Below are 21,050 nucleotides of genomic sequence, written 5' to 3' on the forward strand. Positions count from 1 at the left end.
TTTAACTTGTTTATGATAGAACCGAAATAATGGCAAGAACCAAACTGATAAAGTCTATTCTTCCTTTGCCAGAAAAAGGATATTAACATGAATTACCAGTATTAACTCTAGCTCAATAATATTGAGGCCAGAGGATGTCTGGCCTTCTTAGAAGACCTTACACACAGTAAGGTCTGTGTGTGAAAAATAAGTCAATTCTTAGTAAAGTGAATTGGTCTGCATTAAGAAAACCCAAAATTTCAGTTGTTGTTGAGGCACACTGGAAAACACAGGAGACAACTTGAAACTAGGCAAATTAGAGTAAGTTTTACTTCAAATTCAAAACCCAGCAGTGAGTTTCTACCCTGGTTTATCGACGTGCTTAAATCCTTCAGGAGACAGAGGCCGTATTTGGATGAACTTAGCCTTCTCCAATCTTCTCCAACCCTCCACATGCAACTAGAGAACTCACATACAGGACTCCTTGGGGGACAAGGGCCACAGAATCTAACAATACTTCAGGCAAATTCCACCAGCAGCTCCCTAAGCTCTGTGAGGAGATTCTTAAATTTCCCACTTCCAAAGCTATTAAAACTTCTACTATGAAAGTCCTGATTTTCTTGTGAGCGGTATCTGTAAAGGAAGCCAACTCAACAGAAAACATCAAAATTTTCTGTGTTCAGACCCAGGACAGTAACTGTTTTCATCTCTGGCAGCAATAATAAGATACAAACAGTTCTTTTTGTTTGCCAATTCCATTGCAAATTATGCATGGAACTTTTTAATTCCTAAGAAAAAACCTAATTAGATCTGCTCTTTCAGAAAGAAAATTAACATCCCTTAAGTTTGCTAAATATAGTTTTGAGTCTAAATTCCACTGATGTCAGTATTCATCTTAATACTAGCCAAAGACTTATGAGACACTAACATATGAAATGTTTTAACACTATTGCAAATGATGCTAATTTAATAATTTGCATTAACCTAATGTCCACATCACTTGACAAATAAAGCCAGCTATGCATAAAGTACTAAGGGAGATGTAAGCTTTATGAGGACAGGAACCAGGTCTATCTTGCTAATAATTACATCTATGTGCCCAGCACAATGCTCATCCTATATAATAAGAGGCTAATATGCAAATTGTCCCTTCGACTGGGAGTTCAACTGGGAGTTTGAAGGGTTGGGTCCGGCTGGCCCACCCGATTGGGGCCTATCAGGCCGGCTGGGGGGAGGGGCCGTGGTCATTTGGTGGGCCTGCCCTGCCCCCCCACGGGGAGGGGGGCAATTGGAGGCAGGGCCAGCTCGCCAACTCCCTGTGGCCCCTCCCCCGGGCCAGCCCCACCCCCAACCGCCCCCCCACACCGATGGGAGGTCGGGGCAGGCCCACCAAATGACCGCGGCCCCTCCCCACCACTGGCCTGAGAGGCCCCGATCGGGGTGGGCCAGCCGGACCCCACCTGTACATGAATTCGTGCACAAGGCCTCTAGTCATGAAATAGTTGCACAAAAAATATATGCTGAGTAAATGAAAAATAAATAAAAACACTCCCCATAAAGTTACAATCCTATGGAAGCAAGTGACTTGTAAACAACAGGATGAACTAACAGCTTTAGGAAAGATACTGGCAACAACAAAGAGGAAGGGGTAATTAGCATTAGCTGGCTTTCTACTTTAATCACAATATATATTGAGACATGCAGAGATTGCTTATAGGAGGAATTTGGTATATTTAGTGCTAAATTTGGGGATCTCAGAGATACATACACTTTCCCATGTCCCATTATTCAGTTCCCTCAACACAGAGCCAAGACAAGATTTGAGCATAAACATCCTGGCTCTAATTTGGATAGTATGAATACTGTTCCTTTCATCCTCCCTCATACGTCTCCTCCACCCCGCAGCCATTTCCTCTGTACTGTCTTCTGTCAGTCTAAGGAAAGTTTCCTAATCTTTATAAGCAGTAGCTTTGGTTCTCTTTGTGTGGAGAAGTGCAATATACTCCGATTACTCTGGTTATATTCCATACAGATGCCAGGCAACACATCTTACAGCTAAGGGTCTGTTTAATATTTTAACTGTGTGGGACTTATAATTCAACTGTTTTGTTATATACCAGAATAGCACTTGACATCACAGAAATGGGCTTTACTTCCTATTGCTATTTTAAATCCTGCACTTAAGATTGGTGAGTAGTTTGGGTTTTCTGGTTCATGGATTTCCCTTTGTATGTTTCTTTGAAGGGCAAAGGGGTTAAGATGTTCAAGGAAGTCTTTCAGGTTTGCAGGTCTAGTACTCATGGAGCAGTTATTTCCTCCGAACATAATGTTAAATGTGGTTCTTAACGGGGCTTATTTATGCCTGATGATGCAAACAATAAGGTTTCTCTAAGGCAGGCAACAGGAAGAGATTGTGTGCCCAGATGACCTTTAAGTTTTCTAGATAGTGCTTTTCCACATATCAGGACTTTCAAATTTTTTTAACAAAAACAGTATGTTTTGTTTTAACTGCTAAACAAAAATGCTAAAGATGGAAATCATCCTAAAGTGTTTTTAATAAATAATTATTAATCACTGATACATAACTTCAACAAGTACTACCTAACCCAATCCTGCTTTGCATCCCCCCCGACATTTGAGTAGAGCCTCATTTCTAAAGCACCGCATGTTTGAAGTTTTCCCATAATAAGCCGTAAGACTTTGGGCCAGTTTTGACATAAAACGCTCTGAAATAGCTATCAGGAGTGCAAAGGGATGATTTTGTCACTCCTTTTGCCTTTTTAGTTTCCTCTTTCCCAAGCCCTCAAAAGGCAAATGGGGTTTACATTCACACAGATGCAACTGAGTCAGTAGTATGAATCCTTGTAACTCATTTTTATCATCAGTAAGGCCTATGTACTACATCACTAGTTCCTAACTCCTAGCTCAGAATCATCTAAGAAGCGTGTCAGAAGTACAGATTTTGGCCCAGTTCCAGACCCACTAAATTGGAGTCTCCAAGGTTAAGAAACACTAGGCTAAATTTACTCTATTATCTTTACTTTGTCAGTTTTAAATATGGTGATTTTCCCTTGGAGGAAAGCCCCACAATTGCCACACTCACACAGGCTTCCAGAAAGGAATCAAGCAGACATATATGAGTTGAAATATAATGCAGTTCTTTCCTTCATAATAACCAATTTACCTGGGCACAGCTACCATTACAGCCTACCTCTGAAAGAAAAAAGTCCTTAAACTGAATGTTTTTTTAAAATGCCCATTAAAGTTTAAACAAACTTTAATAAGATACTGAAATCGATCACTGAGGAATCAGCAAGGTTTTGTTATACAAACATAATAGCACTAATAGGCCGCTCAAACTAAATGTCTATCTTTTGTAATCTAGTGAAATAATCCATAACTGCCTAATTGTTATATTCTGTTATTCCTACAGTCTATTAAAATATCTTATATTCTATAAGAGCTACTTAATTTAAAAAATCTACAAGGGTCGAAAGCATAGAACCCAAAATGTGTGTAAACAAATGTTTGACATCATGACTTAAAAAAACACAGAGCCCGGCTGGTGTGGTTCAGTGGTTGAGCACCAACCTATGCACCAGAAGGTGACAGTTTGATTCCCAGTCAGGGCATATGCCCGGGTTGTGGGTTTGATCCCCAGTAGGAGGCATGCAAGAGGCCTGAAAAGAGGGGAACTGGAGAGCAAGAGTGGGAAGGAAGACTTCTTTTTCTCTGTATATTCTTTTATCCTCTTCAAGCAATCACTGTGGTTTCTTATATATTCTTCCAGAGATGTTCAAATGGAATGCAAAATCATTATATACCTCGATGTGGAGATTGTGGGGATGAGAAGAGATAAACCAAAGAATTTATAGGACACAGGTAATTGGGAGGTGAAGACCTGTGTGTGTGTGTGGGGGGGGGGGGGAGTTAGAAGCTTGGAGGAAGGGAGAAAGGGGGGGAAATGGGAGACATCTGTAATACTATCAACAATAAAAAATATATGTAAATAAATAAATACAAAGAAAAATTATTTATGTGCATATAATGCATTTTTGGAAGGAGAGATCTGTAGCCTGTAACAAAATCTCAAAGGTGTTCATGATCTCAAAAAAGGTAAGCATCACCATTCTAGAGCAAGGCTAAGGGTTCTCTACCCCCAGTCCTTTGGTAAGCTTAGCAGAATTGCAACCTTGTCTGCTTTTGAGTATTACCACGCATCATTCCAGACTACAAAATAGCTTCAGTAAGCACTGTTGGTTAACTGTGCATGTGGTTACAAAATACCACATCTGTTTGTAAAGAACTTTCTAATTTTTATGTTTTTTCCTCAAACAATCACTCCAGTGAATAGTCCCTTCTGTTACTGTTTTGACTGACTGACAATGAAAACCTGTAGAAAATTTCTGTCATACACCTATATATACATCAAGACAGTAGATGTTTTTCTCCCACAACCTGAAAATGTTCTATTGTTATAAAAAAGATTTTATTTATACCTAAACAGAATTTAAGGGGCAAAATTTACTTAATACTCCTGGTCGCTATAACTAACTTAAGTTATAGGGTTATTAATAAACATTAATAACCTGACCTAGCTGGTTTGGCTCAGTGGATAGAGTGTCCAACCACAGACTGAAGGGTCAAGTGTTCAATTACAGTCAAGGGCACATACCTCAGTTGCAGGCTTGATCTCCGATCTGGCCCGGGTATGTGCAGGAGGCAACCAATCAATGTGTCTCTCTCACATCAATATTTCTTTCTCTGTGTCTCTCCCCCTCCTTTCCACTCTCTCTAAAAATCAATGGGAAAATATCCTCAGGTGAGGTTTAACAACAACAAAAAATAAACAAACATCCAAAAAGGAACCTTCGTGCATTGCTGGTGGGAATGCAGACTGGTGCAGCCACTGTGGAAAACAGTATGGTTTCCTCAAAAAATTAAACATGGAACTCCCATTTAACCCAGGAATCCCACTTCTAGGAATATATCCCAAGAAATCAGAAACACCAATCAGAAAGGATATGTGCACCCCTATGTTCATAGCAGTACAATTTACAATAGCTAAGATTTAGAAACAGCCTAAATGACCATCAGCAGATGAGTGGATTAAAAAACTGTGGTACATCTACACAATAGAATACTACGCTGCTATAAGAAAAAAGAAGGAATGCTTACCATTTGCAACAGCATGGATGGAAGTGGAGAGCACTATGCTAAGTGAAATAAGCCAGTGGAGAAAGATAAATATCACATGATCCCACTCATTTGTGGAATACAATGAACAACATAAACTGATGGACAAAAACAGAGCCAGAGAAAAAAAATATTTTAGAATATAATAGAAGTAATCCTGTTATTTGCAGATTTTTAATATTTCCTACAACTTTTATAATATCATACTATGTTAGTACAGTTTTGGTAATATTATATTAAATATCTTTTTTCCTTGAAATATTGTATATTGCATGTTATTATATTTAAAATCGTTCTTGAAATATTAATGTTTATTGCATGTAAATGGCAAACTATTTTGTATCTATAATCTGATAATAGATTTATTTTGTATATTGTAAAAAATAAATAAAATAAACACCCTAGAGCCATACCCTTTAAAATATACATTAATTTTGTCAGGATGGTAAATCTCATTTGGACTTCAGTTATTATAAAGTATTATAATTGGCATTTTAACAAAATCATAAATGTTAGTTTTAAAAGATAACTGCTTAACTTATCCCCCTTTTCATAGTAGAATCTATTACCTTGCCTGAATATCATGTAATGATGCCTTTCACTCTCCCCTGCCAAAGTGCATAAAAGATACAATACATAAAATCAAGGTTCTTTTTCTATAACCAGCTTAAAAAAGATTCAGTCTGACCTATGTGCATTTATTTTATTGCTCTCTAATGTTGTTGTTGTTGGGGGGGGGGAGTTATTCCAAATACCAGGCTATTTTCTATTTATTTAAGGAAAGTACTTGACTGATGATGCTGGGTGGGCTGGACCTGGGAGAAAATGAGATGTCAGGTGCTCTTTAAATGGATAGGAGACAAGAGCAGACTCAAAAAAGCTAAGCCTGGAAGGTCTCCTCACTTGTTCGTCTTGCTGAACAACCCCTTTTCCTTCTCTCATGGGCTTGAAGATAATTTTAGATTGGAAGAAATTAAAGTCTAAAAATTTACAGATTTGAAACTGGTTACCAATCATTGTTCCAGTGGTATCAATCAAACATCTCTAGATTCAAGAATGATTTATCCCTCATGACCAAGTTTACTGAATTTTGTTCAAGCATCCCTGAAATAATAACTATAAGAATTAATGTCTTCTAGTCATTTTCTAGGATTGCAAAAACAAAAAATGAACCTATAGCAAGCAAATAAGAAAATGATTATATATCTGTAGCTATGAATTTATTTCTTTATTCACAAAATAAGTATTTATTTTTTAAAGTAATTTTTATTTTTCAATTATACTTGGCATACAATATTAGTTTCAAGCATGTATTAAATATCTGCAAAAGAACTGTTTTTTACATCACTGGAAGTAAAGGAGAAATAAGTCCTATAAGCAAATTTAAAAACTAGTGAGGAAGGTACATATAAACAAGTCAGAGTAAAATAGGTGGAATAAAAGAAATAAAGAGGAGGAAATATAGGAATTTGCAGAAGCAGTAGTGATTCTTACTGAGAACTCAGGGAAAGAGACTTGAAACTGAACTTAAATGATTGTTAGAATTTCTATTTCAATAAATAGGAGGGGAGATCATTCAGAACCAAAGGAATTGCCTGAGCTGTGAAAGTGAAATACCAGCTTTAAGAACAATGACTGGTCCTCCTCTGACTAGAGTAACAGAGGCTAAAAAGGTAGAAAATAGTTTGGCCGTTCTTCAGGTCCAACATAGAATTACCATGTAACCCAGCAATTCTACTCCTAGGTGTATACCCCAAAGACGGAAAATAGGTGTTCAGATAGTGTACACAAACATCCATAGCTGCACTATTCACAATAACAAAAAGGTAGAAACAACCCAATATCCATCAACAGATGAATGGATGAATAAAATGTAGTTATCTATAATAATAATAAAAGCATGATATGCTCATTAGACCAGACATCCTTCCAGACGACCTTCTGGACGAAGCCAGGGCTGCGAGGGAAGCCAGTGCCGGCAGCCGGGGGAAGGAAGGCCTACTCTTGCACGAATTTTGTGCATCAAGCCTCTAGTATTTATGGTACATAATAGAATATTATCTGGCCACAAAAAGAATAAAGTACTGATACATGCTGCAGTGTGATGAGCACTGAAAATATTCTGTAAGTGAAAGAAGCCAGGCAATGGTCAAATGTTGTATGATTCCACTTATTTCAACTATCCAAATAGGTAACCCTACACAAAAAGAAAGATTAGTGATGGCCAGAGGCCAGAGGGAGGAAGAAATGGGCATGGGATCTCCTTTTGGGGTGATGAAAATGTATTGAAACTACATAGAAGTGATAGCTGCATAACATTTTGAATGTAATTAATGCCACTGAATTATACATTTTTAAATGATTTTTATGTTGTATGAATTTCACCTCAAATTTTTTTTTGAAAAGGTGGATTATGGGCCTGTGGTAAATACTACTAGTGCTTGCTAATATCCATCCCAAGCCCCAGAAGTTTATATGTTGCAGTCATCCTGCAGTTGGGCCGGGCCATGTGACTCTTCTGGACAACAGGCTGTGAGCGGAATGAATAGATGTCACTTCCTGGTCAAAGTATTGAAGAACTGGTGAGAGATGTCCATTCTTCTCTTCTCTGCCACATGGATCCAAAGCCATCGAGTCAATGGAGCAGACTGTCCCTGAATAAACTAGCATCTCCCTACTGAGCCATGCCGGACATACTGCATGAATAAGAAATATGCGTTTGTTGTTTTAAGCCATTGAAATCTTAAGGGATGTTATTGCATCATAAGCTAAGCCTACTCTGACCGATATAAGGGTCAGATCTAGAAAGGCCATGAAAGTGATATTAAGAAATTTTAATTTTATTCTGAAGGGTGTGAAAGACAATATTTTCAAGGAAAAAAAGTGACATGATGTGCACTTGAGAAAAATAATTCTGGATGCAACGTGCAGAGCAAATTAGAAACAAAGGTAGTCCTCAACCTTTGGTGCATGCTAGAAATCACCAGAGAACTGTAGTCATCTTCCAATTCCTTTATATTTCTATAAAGAATAAAATATTTGTCCTCTTGGGAAAAAAAAAGTCATCTGAGGAGCTTTTCAAAAGGCAATTCTCTGGTCCAGGATATCTTTAGATATTATGAATCAGAATCTCTAAGGGACATGTCTAGTTCAGAGATGACCAAATTTACATGCATAATAGATTCAAATAAACAGTACAATTTAACTATTTTCTTAACAAATGGAATCATAAATGCTTAGGGAGTTATTAAAATAGTAAACTGTGAAAAGGTTACTCATATTAGTATAGTCATAGTTATGACTGTAAAAATGTATACACCAGTACACTCTGGGGAGTGGCAGTGTGCATGCATCTACTTTATTGCTAAGTGGTAGCCCGCCCTAACATTTCTGGAATGCTAGGAAACATGGTTGACACACTGGGGCCAGAGGACAGAGCCATCCTCAGTCTCCTGAAAGGCCAGGCTCTTCCCAGCACTTAACATCTACTATCTCATTTCCTCCTTTCTTTCCTCTTTTCTTCTCCTTTGGGATACTAGCATTCCATTCTGTCCTTAGTTCCTTCCTCCTGAGTATCTAACTCATCAGCCAACTTTCCATTCATCAAGACTTGAAGAGCCAAGACTTAAGGGTTCAAAAAGTCTAGGCTATAGATGCACTGGAAGCTTTCACTCTAAACTTCATGTGTGTGGGGGGGGAGGGAGGGAATACTACCAAATATGATTTATTAAATGCAACTGCTAAGAGCCTCAGCTTTCCAGCATAGAGATTCTAATACCATAAAGAAATAGATCCTCTGCTGACCATAATTCAGTTTGTGTTGCAAAAGCAAATCTTCAGAGCATCTCAAGAAAAAGGTTTTTTTTAATCTCTGATAAATAGAATCGAAGTGACTGATAGAAAAAGCACCTTTATCATTTCTGAAACCCTACTACAAGGTGCAAAAGAAACTGACAGGCTTCACTACAAACCTCCGCCCAACACTAAATATTGCCCAACAGTCCTTTTACTTATTCTTAGTGATTTAGATCCTCTTTTTGCTCCCCACAGCAACTGTTCTAAGCCTATTTTCAAGACTTCTAACTACTGCCAGCAGGTAGCCACTGAGAAAACAGAGGTGTGACTCTAAGTTCCTGTATTGTGTCAAAATGCACCTTCTTTCCTCCCTGTCTCCTGTCCCAGAAGCATGCCTATTCCTTGGGGAGAATAATCTCTACCTTGTTGTATTGCCTGCATTTCATGTCTTCTTTTTCTACCTCCTAATTTTTGTGAGTGCCTCCTCCAGCTGTTTTCTGAGAAAGGGTGTGTAGGAAGTGAATATTTTACTACTTTGCAAGACTGAAAATGATTTCAAACTATGATCCCCCTGAACTGTTTGACCTTGTCAAGAATTCTAGGTTAAAAAAAAAATTTTTTTTCATTCAGATTTTAGAAGGTGTTGCCCCACTGCTAATATACTTTTTAATACTGCAGCTGAGGAATATGCTTTTTTGGTCTCTGGAAGTTTGTAGAATCTTTTCTGAAATTTCATGATGATGTGCCTTGGTACTTTTTAAAACACTGGTTTACGGCACATGGTGAGCCTTTTTAACGTGGAGGCTCATGTCCTTTAGTGCCAATAAATCCTCCTGTATTGTTTTTAAAATAAATTTCATCCCCTGCATTTTCTTTCATTTCTTCTTCTACAACTCCTATTATTTATATGTTGAACCCCCTAGATGGATCTCTTTGTCTATCTCATTGTCTTTTTGTTCTACCTTATGGGGAATTTTGTAAGTTTTTCCTTCTAACTCTTCAATATTTTTATTTCAACTATTTTATATTTTTACTTTCCAAATGCTCTTTCTTGTTCTGATTGTTCCTGTTTTCTATAGCATCTTGAGCTTCCTTCTTGACATTCTCTAGTCCCAGCATTACTATCAACACCTTCTCCTACCTCTACGACCACTATTTTCCAATATCCTTCATTACTACCTCTTCTTTTACATACCCTTTGGTTGGAAGATTTTCTTTTGGGTCTTTTCTACATAGCCTCTCCCTAGGCATCTTATCTGTTTGCATGGTTTGAATGAAATATGCTGATATTTCCAAACTATTATCTCTAGCTCCAACCTTTTCTCTTGAGTTCCAGATCTGAACTTCCATCTATTTGGTGGATATTTGCGCCTGGATGTACCAAAGACATCCCAAATTTTTCATATTATTGCTGGCTTCAGGCAGTCTATGCTCCAATCTCATAAATAACTTGTCATTCCCAGAAAATATCAAGAAAGTTAACAACTTTGACAGACCCAACTCAGATGTTACCTCTTCAGTAAAGCCTTCTATGTCTTCTTCCTACATCCAGGCTGAATGTATTACTCCCCCTCTTTGAACCAAGACAGAGTTCATAGCCCATAACACCTGTTCACAACTACTGTTCACCGTGACCCAATCTGTTGACTCTGCTAGAATGTGCACCTCTGGAAGATGTATCCATCTTCAACATTTAGCAAATGGCAATTACTCAATAAATAGCTGTTGAATTACAGTATTTTCAACTAAATATACAGTATAAACAATTACTATGTAATCATTAAATAAGCAAAGAATCTAACCAGAAACCTAGCCCTCTAGAAAAAAAAGTTACATGACTTTAAGAATAAACAAGTAGATATTTTTCATCTTAAAAGATTATTATTATTATTATTATTATTATTACTATTATTATATAGTATTGACTTTTTACAGAGAGGAAGGGAGAGGGACAGAGAGTTAGAAACACCGATGAGAGAGAAACATCGATCAGCTGCCTCCTGCACACCCTCTACTGGGGATGTGCCTGCAACCAAGGTACATGCCATTGACTGAAATCAAACCTGGAACCTTTCAGTTCGCAGGCTGACGCTCTATCCACTGAGCCAAACTGCTTAGGGCAAAGATTATTATTTTTTAACCAAACATTTCCAGTCTTATCCAAAGGCACATTCTTCATAGTCACTTACACATGTACACATTCAGAAATTAAATAGCTAATCACTTTTAAATTATCTGCTCACCCAAACAGGCACCTCAACAGTTTCCTTAAAATGCCGAACACACACACACACACACACACACACACACACACACACACACACAAATGCTTGAACACATTTTTGTTGCTGTTTGGAATAACCAAAAATAAAACAAAAAGGGCAAAAAGATATACCTTTAGAATGTATCACCAATATAAAAACGTTAGTAATGGGTATTCAGCCACTCGGGTAACTTCTTTTCAGAAATATCAAGTGAGTGAAGAGTAAGGAAGATCACTCATGAACCCTAACTGGGGCACTGCTACTAAGGACATCACAAGGCTGAATAAAGAATGTTCATTCGTATGCAGAGATGTAAGCATTTTTGTGGGTTTTTTGTTTACTTCAGTTTGGGTTTGATTTTCTTTTTAAAACTATGCCCTAATGCCAAATCTTATGTGTGTGTTATTTCTTTTTACTGTTGAATTGATGCTATGTTAAAATATAAACACAAACATCTCCTAAGTGTTTTAAATCCATCCAATTGTTTGAGAAGGCATACGTGCTGGGCCAATGAAGCCAAAACATTAGAGCTAGGAATTTTGATGAAGATAATAATTGCTTACAGAGCAGCTTGTTTTAACTTGCTGAACAAAGAACACAATTTTATACCACATTTTCATCACGGGCTTTTTCTCTACATAATCACTACTGTAATGAGCACTTTAAAAGGGAAGATTATCTACAGGTTAAACATTAAGGAAGTTATCAATTAGATTCCATCATCTTCAAAATTTCACTTACTCAAACTTTATATTAATTAAAAATTTTTTTTTGCTTGCCTAAGCACTGTTTTGATTCTTTACAAACCATTTGTTTAGTGTGCACAGCATAAATCTAGGAACGAAAAAACTCAGTTAATTTCCAGTCCTGCCCTGAATGGTTCTATAGCCTTCGATATGTCAGTTATTTCTTTGTGCCTGAGTTTATTTCTAGGACATTTCTGTATAGCAATACAGTTCCATCTTTCTCACATCTGAAAGCTGCATTCAGCCTGTTCCTGTGTCAGGGGTTACTCCCTCACTCCTTCTCCCCCCTCAGGTGCTTCCATCACTTACAGACCCCACAATTCAATATTAGCCAATATTTGTTAGGGCCCACTCCATGGCAGGCAAGTCAGTGAGCGTGGAGATGAGCTCCATCCCTAAGAGAACAGAGATACTCGTTTCCTATTAACAGAAAGGATTGTCCCAATTATTCTACTTGTCTCACCCTGGCTCTGCATTTCCTATCCTTTACTTTCTCTAGACTATGTAGCTGGAGTCCTAAACATAAAGGTGGTGCATATTCACAGGACTGTCAGTCACTCAGTGATGCGAGGGTTACAGGCCAGGCAGTCCAAGAATCAACATGGTTTTCAAGACAGAGATAAGCAGTCAGGGAAGGGACCAAAGGCACCAATTCACAAGAGAAAGATAACTATGAATGGTGCCAGTGCTGGCCCTGGGTCTGCTGCATCTTTTTGCCCTTACACCTCCAGCCTCTGAGCCAGAACTCTCCAGAGTCCGCAAGCTATAGTGACTTCTGATTCCCTTGAGGCAGGGAGTCATTCGTCTCAGTGCATAAGCCCTCGGTATCAGTTGTGCGAAGGCATGGTCACATCTTCCAATTAAGTATGAAACCTTGTAAATTACAGAGGGGCAAGGATGTCCCATAGACCTATGTTGCACAGAAGTGTTAAGGGGCCAGACTCTAGCAGCAGACCTTAAGTTTGAGATTCCAAACTCCCAACATGTGCTCATCATACCCCATCTACCCACCCCATGGGTGTTTGCAGGCCAATCTTCTATATCCATATTCTCTGATCTGTTACTTGCCCTGATCCTTGCCATTCAGAGGTATTCTGGTTCTGATCCATGGCTGTGTTCTGATCTTGGGTCATGTATATGCTCGCAATCTGAAACATGTATCTGGCTCCAGATCCCTGGGCCAGGCCTGATCACAAACTTTATTCTTTTCACCTGCTCCTATGCCATTCTTTCAGCCACATCACAGCTTCTGGTCCTGCTTCCCCATCCATCGCTGTCTGCAGTTCTGCTGGCTAGTATTTTAGAATCCTTTTTTAGCTCCCTCTGGCAGGACAAAGGAAGTTTGTTATTTATTAGTTTATTTATTCAGAGAGGATCTAACTTTGCTCATGTTTAACTGTAGTATATATGTCAAGTTATTGTATTTTTGTGTGTCTCAAGTTCCTCATCTTTAAATTAATACATTTGCCACCACATTCCCTTAAAGATATAGTTAGACTTAATTAAAATAACACAGTTTCTAGGATTACAATAAAACTATTATACTTCTGCATTCCTAACTTTTAATGAGTTTTGAGTATTAAAAACTTTTAGAAACAAATCAGCTCCCTAAAAAGAATAAACATTTTGAGTTATTTTTTTAAAATATAGTATCTCTCTCACTTCACAAAATATTTCTAAAATATTATGTAAAAAAGTATTATAAATTAAGTAGATCACATTCTTCAGAAGAAACTCAATGGTGGATTCTTTTTCTTAGTGAAGAAGGATTTTGGAAATGTTAACAATTATCCCATAATTAACAAGTTTTATATATTCAGATATAATTGCATTGAGTTTTCTGAAAGAGACTTAACAATCTTATGGGGAAGGAATATTCTAAGTACATTTTATTGGGTTAATTCACTTTAAGGCTTTAACTTTTCTTCTAGAAAATTACACTACTAAAACAGATGTGTTCTTCTTTTAAAGTCATGAGAATTTTCATTATGCTAGTAGAAAGAGCAGATTCTAAAGTGCTATATAAAGGATGCTTCTAAAATGTAAAAGAGTTAAAGAAGATTCTTCATCTCAATTCCTAGGAGATGCTGTAGGGAAGGGGTAAACAGAAGCAAACAGTTTCCTGAAATTGTGCCAAGGCTACATGTCAACTGCCTGGCAGGAAATGCTTTAGGAGCGCCTAGATAAACAGACTATCATCTCTTTTTTTTATCCTCTACTGCTTCTTACAAAACAAATGTACTGACTCTAGCATCATAAACACAATAAGGAGAAGAGGGCACACAGGATTTTAAGTGATGATACCTATAGATTCTATAGAACAATTATATCATCTGCCCTTCACTTTTTTAAAAAAATATATTTTGATTTTTTTTTTACAGAGAGAAAGGGAGAGGAATAGAGAGTTAGAAACATCGATCAGCTGCCTCCTGCACACTCCCTACTGGGTATGTGCCTGCAACCAAGGTACATGCCCTTGACCGGAATTGAACCTGGGACCCTTGAGTCTGCAGGCTGACGCTCTATCCACTGAGCCAAACTGGTTAGGGCTGTCCTTCACTTTTAACTCACAGGAACCTCATGGCAAGTAGTTCCATCAGGACAGGACAGGACAAGACGTGAAAACCAGCAGCTCTGCAGCTGGAGGGTGACTGATGGCTTGATTTGGCGCCCAGGATATTGTCAGAAACAAGTGACCTTAGAAAACAAGTGGTAAACAATAAGGGGAAAATCAACCTCACAGCTGGCTGAGATTGCAGCACCAGTTGGGCCAAGAAACAGACCAGCCAGAAATTCAACAGTGAGCTCCCAAGAACAAGACAGGCATGGTGGGCCGTGATAAGCTCTCACAGATCCTTGGTGATCTGGAAGGTGCGCACATGTTCAAGGTTACACACAGGCTGAATGTGAGGCCTTGCACACACAGAAAACAAAAGTCATGGCAGACTAAACTGAACTTTACGTGTGTTCCCCAACCCATACACAGACCAATCAGCAAGCAGTAGAAGCCTAACTAGGCTCAAAATATTTAAATACAACCTCTTACTGATTATGAGCTGACCACTAAGCTCTGCTGACAATCCCTAGGGAGTCAGGCTTTAAAAATAAAAACAAGAATGAGAACAAAAAAACTGAGGTGAGACCTCTGTAGCTATACACTGCAAGGGAGACAGACACTCCAGAATTAGTTCAGGCAAATCACTAAACAAGTAAACTAACAAACAATAGCCAACAATCTCTGGGGAGAGGAGCAGATCAGAATCCAGAGTTGCTGTATTATCTAAAATAGAGGTCAGCAAACAACAGCCCATGGCCCAATTATGGCCCACTGCCTGTCTCTTACATAAATTTTTTTTGGAAGACGTCTATAGTCACCATTTACATATTATCTGTCTGTTTTCACACAACAGCAGAGTTAAGTAGTTACAATAGAGACTATATGGCTTACAAAGTCTGAAATAATTATTATCTAGCTCTTCATAGAAAAAGTTTCTTGGTCCCTGATCTAAAATGTTCCGTTTTCAATAAAAAAAATTATAAGACATACAAAAAAGAAAGTAGAACGCATACACAGAAAAAAAAAATGCATTTAATAGAAACTAGCTCTAAGAGGGCCCAAAGGTTAGATTTAACAAAGACTTCAAGGCAGCTATCATAAATATGTTCAAAGAACTGAAAAAATAAGCCTTAATAATTTAAGGAAAGTATAACAACTCAATAGAGAATATCAATAAAAAGATAGAGATTACTGCCCTAACCGGTTTGGCTCAGTGGATAGAGCGTTGGCCTGCGGACTCAAGGGTCCCAGGTTCGATTCCAGTCAGGGGCATGTACCTTGGTTGCGGGCACATCCCCAGTAGGGGGTGTGCAAGAGGCAGCTGATCGATGTTTCTAACTCTCTATCCCTCTTCCTTCCTCTCTGTAAAAAATCAATAAAAAATATATATTAAAAAAATAAAAAATAAAAAAAAGATAGAGATTACAAAACAAAACACAGAAATGCCAGAGTAAGTACAATAACAAAAATGAACATTTACCAGAGAGGCTCGAAAACAGATTTGAGATTACAAAAAAAAGAATCAGTGATCATGAAGACAGAACAATAGAGATTATCCACTTTAGAGAAAAGAAAGGAAAATGAAGAAAAATGAACATGCTTTCGGAGACCTGTGGGACACCATCAAGTATACCAACATTTTTTTTGTTTTTTTTTTAAATATGTTTTTATGATTTTAGAGAGAGGAAAGGAGAGGAAGAGAGAAACATCGATTGGCTGCCTCCTACATGCCCCCTACTGGGCATTGGTCCGAATCCCAGGCATGTGCCCTGACTGGGAATCGAACTGGCAACCTTTTGGTGTATGGGTTGACATTCAACCAACTGAGACATACCAGCCAAACAAAAAAGTCACATTCATCCATATGATACATTTATATGACTTGTCCAGGAAAGTGGTTGTCTGGGTCTAGCAGTGGGAGCTGAGACTGACTGCATACGGAGGGCTCTAGGAATTTTTTTCAGCTCATGAAAATGTTCTCAAACTGCATAGTGGTGATATTTGCACAATTCTGTAAATTTACTAAAAATTACTGAATTGTATACTTAAAACAGATGAATTTTATATGTAAATTATACCTCAATAAAGTAGTTTTTAAGAAACTCTACATGGCCCAGCTGGTGCGTCAGTGGTTGAGCGTTGACCCATGAACCAGCAAGTCACAGTCCCATTCCTGGTCAAGGCACATGTGGGGGTTTTGGGTTTCAGGTTTCAGGTTTCAGGCTTGATCCCCAGTAGGAGGTATACAGGAGGCAGCTGATCAATGATGCTTTCTCATCATTGATGTTTCTATCTCTCTCTCTCTCTCCCTTTCTCTGAAATAAAAAACGTATTTTTAAAAACTCTACATGAATTCTAACTATGTATATCTTCCAAATTACTATTCCTTCAATCTCTGATAGTTTTTAAAGTGACAAAACTTATCCCTAATCATTCCTGCTCTGCAACCTATTTTTCAACCTCCAGTAAATTTTAAAAGGTTGTGAAAGCTAATTCTCAGAAGTTTGATTCATTTCCTTTAATCTATATCAGCAGTTCTCAACCTGTGGGTTGCAACCCTTTTGGGGGTCAAACGACCCTTTCACAGGGGTCGCCTAAGACCATCGGAAAACACATATATAATTACATATTGTTTTTGTGATTAATCACTATGCTTTAATTATGTTCAATTTGTAACAATGAAAATACATCCTGCATATCAGATATTTACATTACGATTCATAACAATAGCAAAATTACAGTTATGAAGTAGCAACGAAAATAATTTTATGGTTGGGGGTCACCACAACATGAGGAACTGTATTAAAGGGTCGCAGCATTAGGAAGGTTGAGAACCACTGATCTATATAATCAAGTTGGCAATTTTGATCATAAGTTTCTTTCATTCCCCAATAACCCAATGAGTTGATGTAATCAGGCAAAATGAATGATCTGATGACTCATACTATAATACTACTTTACAAAGCTGTAATAATCCTAAAGCTCCTAAGTCTTCTGAAGAAATAAAAATACCACCTGTCAAATGAGATAATTTATACATTCTCTGGTATGTACAGTATAAATCATTGTCTAACTCAGGCATGATACCCACTTTTGCATCCTAAGTTTTTAACCCTTTTTTTGCTCCCTTCACACAGACAAAAAAATAATTTACATTGTGCTTCACTAGACTTGTTTTTTTCTCCTTAAAATGTCCCCAAAATATACAGCACCAATCTCCTTCCTCAGCTCTCAGGAATAAAGACTTCCTCCAACTCATCTAGCCCCCAAAACATGTAACTTCTATGTGTTCTCTGTAATGAATTTACCCTCATGAAGTGAGAAATCATGAAAGACTAACACCAACAGTTGCTCTCTCTGTTGATAATCAGGCACATTCCTGAGCATTTGCCCTTCCTCTACTTTCTGCTCCATTTCCAAGTCTCACTGCTGGCTTTCTCAAGTACCTGGCTTGGATGTGTTTGACCAGCATGGGCCCCGATGGTAGGTCATGTTCCATCAATCTTATTTCCACTCAATTTTTAAAAAGAAAAAAAATGACTCTCTCAATCTGTGGTTTACAGTATAAATCTTGAAATTATAAAGCCACTAGAGGCCCTGTGCAAGCACTGGTGGGGTCCCTCGGCCTGGCATGCGCCCTCTGAAATCCGGGACCTCATGAGGGAAGTCAGATTGCCTGTTTCAGCCCGGTTCCCACAGGCCAGGACGAGGGGCCCTACCAGTGCATGAATTCGTGCACCGGGCCTCTAGTATGCATATAAGATCTTTGGTTAACACATTAAGCACCATGTCAGTCACTGGTGACTGACACTACACTTTCCATCCGGACTGGTCAGTCACTGGTGCTGCCAGCATATCGGTGAAATCGGATATCGCGGGCTAAATGGAAAGGAAGACAAAACAGGCTTGGCACATAACGTGTTAATCTCTTCCCACCCTCTCCCCTGCCCTCTCCCCTCTGAGATTCATCAGTCTGTTCCATGTTTCCATGCCTGTGCATTGAGTGTCTGCCCCCTGGTGGTCAGTGCGCATCATAGCTAACAGTCGAACAGTCAGACACTTAGCATATTAGCCTTTTATATATATAGATGTATGCATATGTAAATATACTTATAAATATAAAAATAAATGCCAAAATTTGGTGTCAGTTTTTAGGCTTTGATTTCATTCTAAGCATCTCCTTTCCTACATATTTCTAAATATTAAATTCTGGGAAAATTAGTTATAACTGAATATTCATTACATTCTTTAAAGTGCATGTAGGTAGATTTTATTTTTTTATAGCCAACACTTATCTGGCCTAATGGGTCTATTTTTTTATTCTTTATTGTTGAAAGTATTACATATGTCTCCTTTTTTCCCCTTAACAGGGATCTATTTAAATTAAAAATTAAATCAGTCTATTCAACAATGTCTATCGTATACCCACTAATTAACAGGCCCTGGATATTTAGGGACACCTAGGGTACAGTTTCTGCCTTTGAGGAGTCCATAGTTGTTGAGAGACAATGAATTACAAGTACATATAATTTAAATCAGATCAAGCGAAGTAAGTACCACAATGTATATATTTTTTATAGCTACGGAAACAGAGATGGCAACTCAGGAATAACTGAAGAAGATTTCAAAGAGTTGCTTTGACAAGGAAGTAATGCTTCAACTGAACCAAAATAGGGTAAGTAGGTAGCAATAGAATCCTGAGGAAGAGCCAAGTGAGGTGAGATATGGCTGTAGAATCATGTGAGGGCATACTGGGAGCCAGCACGCAGTCTGATTAAGTTAATAATGCTAGCTAATACTCATTGAGCACTTACTTTATGCCAAATACTATTCAACACACTTTACAATTATTAACTTATTTGATTTGCACAACAACCCTATGAGGAATTTACTATCATTCCCATTTTATAGATAACAAAACTGAGATATACAACAGTTAAGTAACCTGTTCATGGTTACACAGACAGAGCTAAAATTTATGGCGCCAGGATCTTGAAGTCCATAAGTAATAATAATAATAAAAAAATGATCTCATCCCTAACCACATTCATTAGAAAAGCAGTTAATAGGTATCTCAGCTACCCCCTTTCTCATTAATTCCTAGGCCATCCTTCAAGGTCTATGTGAAATAATTCCTTCTCCACAAAGCCTTCTTTGATCCCCCCAACCAAACACAATCTCTTTCTCCTCTGGGCTTCATATCACTTTATCTGTTTCAATCTTATGACAAGTCACATTTTGTTCCCGACACTACAGATTTTATGTTTTGTTTTTTCTTATTTTTCTTTAGTCTGATCCATTTTCCATTCTCTACACTCCTAGGACAGTGCCTGGTACATATTAATTCTAACTAAATTTATGAAGCACCTATTCTTTGCAAGGCATTGTGCTAAGCATTTTACAGGAATTATTTCACAGAATTCTCACAGCAACCCAATTCACAATAGCTATTTTTAGCCCCTTCTGTGACAGATAAAATACTAGATGCACCTTAAAGAAGACAAATATGGTCCCTTCAAGAAGCTTACAGTCTAGATAGGTTGGTACTATTGGTATCCCCAAGTATGGATAAAAGTGAGGTTCAAAGGATTTAAATAATTTGTTTACCCGGAATCACACAGCAAAAGTGACAGGGCCATAATTTAAACCCAGTTGTCAACTTTTTGAGAGGAAAGCAGAAAATGAGCAAAAATGCGTATGAATCCTGATACATAGGTGGTATAGCTCAGAACTGCTAATGAAGCCATTGGTTGAGAAGCCCAGGTGAGCATTTGATTTCCGTGTCTCTTAAAGTGGTCCCTCTGAGCATCAATGCTTTGCTGCACGCGGGGCGGAATCACTAATAATTAACAGCGAGGCCTTGGGCTGCATCTATCAAATATCCGAATGGAATGATGTAGAAGGTAACAATGCACAATTCCTTACATGCACGTGGTTCAACTATTCTTAAAAGGTGGGTTTAACTCACACAAATGTGTGAGTCCGTACTTTCCACTTGAAGGGTGAGGAAGCTGCCACTCGAGGATTAAGATTACCCTACACTAGCGGTTCTCAACCTGTGGGTCGAGACCCCTTTGGGGGTGGAACGACCCTTTCACAGGGGTCGCCTAAGACCATCGGAAAACACATATATAATTACATATTGTTTTGTGATTAATCACTATGCTTTAATTATGTTCAATTTGTAACAATGAAATCGGGGGTCACCACAACATGAGGAACTGTATTAAAGGGTCGCGGCATTAGGAAGGTTGAGAACCACTGCCTTACACAACTCAGGCGCCCTCTGGCTGTGGGCCAGAAATACCTGCCTTCTAAAGGCTGACCGTTCCCACACCCGTCCACAGCCCGCTGGCCAGACTCCCTTCTCCAAAGGCCACCTTGGCAGCCGTACTGTTCCGTCTGTCCTAGCCATCTCTTCAAATAGAAGTAGCGATATCCCAAAATATTGACCTGGCAGAAAGAGGAAACCGGACGCACGAGTCTTATTCCCACAATTTCTCAGCCCAACAG

At 38.3% G+C, this 21,050-nt stretch overlaps 1 protein-coding gene across 2 annotated transcripts in view; it reads right to left on the reverse strand.

Annotated features, from left to right (window-relative positions):
* The window catches only part of DENND2B (DENN domain containing 2B), a 176,135-nt gene extending 155,126 nt beyond the window's left edge, over positions 1 to 21,009 (reverse strand). For both annotated transcript variants that reach the window (XM_059708815.1, XM_059708811.1), the window contains exon 1: positions 20,991 to 21,009. The gene's annotated coding sequence lies outside the window, so the exon portion shown is untranslated. The remainder of the gene's footprint in view (positions 1 to 20,990) is intronic.
* Positions 21,010 to 21,050: the final 41 nt, after the last annotated feature.

The sequence above is a fragment of the Myotis daubentonii genome, chromosome 9 (genome assembly GCF_963259705.1).
Source record: "Myotis daubentonii chromosome 9, mMyoDau2.1, whole genome shotgun sequence".
NCBI classification, from domain to species: Eukaryota; Metazoa; Chordata; class Mammalia; order Chiroptera; family Vespertilionidae; genus Myotis; species Myotis daubentonii.